The 1,963-nt window shown below is 29.0% G+C and overlaps 1 protein-coding gene across 3 annotated transcripts in view; it reads left to right on the top strand.

Annotated features, from left to right (window-relative positions):
* PDE1A (phosphodiesterase 1A, calmodulin-dependent) overlaps positions 1–1,963 on the top strand; it is a 421,413-nt gene that overhangs the window by 8,593 nt on the left and 410,857 nt on the right. The gene's annotated exons all lie outside the window — the stretch shown is intronic.

The following is a 1,963-nucleotide window of genomic DNA, read 5'->3' as shown; positions in this document are numbered from 1 at the left end:
TTAACCAAGTTTCTTTCTTTCTTTTGAAAATCATTATCTAACTGACTAAAACGACTGCTTTTTCATTGAATAAAGAAGAAATTGCATTTTGTACTATCACTTCAACTTGTAGTTTGACTTAGCACATTTTCAGTGTTCAAGGCTTAGAATTGTCAAAGCGAGAAACTCTAAATCTAAAATCTACATGACTAATGACAACCAAATTGTTTAATTATGGTATTTTGTACAGTTTGCATTCAGAGGAGTGATGTGAGGGACTTCCTATTCCATTGCTGAAATTGTCTTGTCTATTTAAAATGCAATATTGATTCAAACAGAATTTTGGCTTATCAAAATTGCTAGTCCTAGAATTCTACACTTAAGTTTTGGCAATTAAAATCATGCTACTCATTAAACCTATCAAACAATTGTGCACCAGTTTTCTTATTTTTGCTAAAATAGACTCAAGACCTTTAGGTATTTGTTTAGAAAGTGATTTTTAAAATCTTTTACTTTACGAATACATTGACTTATTTTGGCATAATATATTGTTTTTAATCGAGCTTCCAGTATGTAAATTTTAAGGTTAAATAAAAATAGAGACAAAGGCGAAAGTAAAATAATGTTTATTCAATTATACCTTAAATATAGAAATCAAGAACCATTACAGGTAGACATTTAGAGAAAATATCTTATAGGGATTGTTATATAACATAACATTTTAGAGAGTCTTTTGAGTGCATAGAAATAATTTTTAAATTTTGGAACACATGTGGAAAACTTTGGTAACTAAATTAAAATATTAATGCTTGTCTACCATTTTTGTTTTCTTTTATTGAGCTTCTTCTAAATTATCTTCATATAATATTTGACACACCATATAAAGTTATGTGCCAAGAAATCTCTTTTTCTTTTGTGACAAGAAAGGTGAAACAGTTTCTTACTCCCATTCTGATGCAAACTTCTCTGCATTAGTCTATTAATTTTCTTCTTATATTTACAATCTTTTTATTTATCTTTTTCCATATTCAACCACTAATTTGTTACTCAGTACAACAATTTAATTCTACACTATAAGTCATCATCTATGATGGTGGAAATATAAGCAAATAACTATGGCATTAGGTCTTTCATAAATTAGATTTAAAAATAATTATATACTTGGCCATAAGTTATCAATTGTTTAGGGCTGTAAAACACTTCCTATTTCTTATGCCATCTCAACACCAAATGAAATTTCTGATTCAGAAGTTTCTTATGAATTTGAGACCTAGGCTTCTTCCTACATACTAAGAAAACATAGCTATCAATAGTCTTTCAAATATTGTTAATTTCATTGATTCCCATGTAGAAAGTTGGTTTGAAGATTTTACAGTATTTCACCTATGCATTGTGTTTCTTTTCCGTTTAAAAGATAAATGCCTTTTTGTGTCATGTGCTGTTGCTTTTTTTTCTCTAAACATACAGAGTTCCACAACTGTGGATTTTATTTAAAAATTAAACATATTTAAAAAACACTGGTGTTGCTCTTTCCAGTTAGTGACATTGCTATAAGAATTCAATCTAAGAGGTGACAGCATTTTCAGAAAACTGAAAATTAGCATTTTTCAGGTCGAAAATTCAGTGAAAATGATATGAAGCTATAGGGAAAAATCTAAAACAAAGTATTATCTTACTCAGGCATTCAACAGAAGAGAAGAAAGTATGAACTGCCAGAAACCATAAACTACTGACAAAAATGTAATACTCACCACTTCATAGTACTTATTGCCCCAGTTCCTTCAGTTTTTATAAACATAGTACTAGAACCTATCACAATTTCAGTTAGAAGCTGACTTTATATCTGATCACTAATTTTACATGTCTAGACACATACCACCTTATCTCTCCCATGTTACAAATGTCCAGATATTAATTTTAAGACTTGGAATTGTGAATGCAATGGTTGAAAGACATTAAGTTAAGCTTTGTTGTTTTTTTTTTT

This window comes from Mandrillus leucophaeus, unplaced genomic scaffold (assembly GCF_000951045.1).
Source record: "Mandrillus leucophaeus isolate KB7577 unplaced genomic scaffold, Mleu.le_1.0 Scaffold614, whole genome shotgun sequence".
Classification (NCBI taxonomy): Eukaryota; Metazoa; Chordata; class Mammalia; order Primates; family Cercopithecidae; genus Mandrillus; species Mandrillus leucophaeus.
Note: the sequence above shows the minus strand (reverse complement) of the source record. Positions and strands in the feature narration are given on the sequence as shown.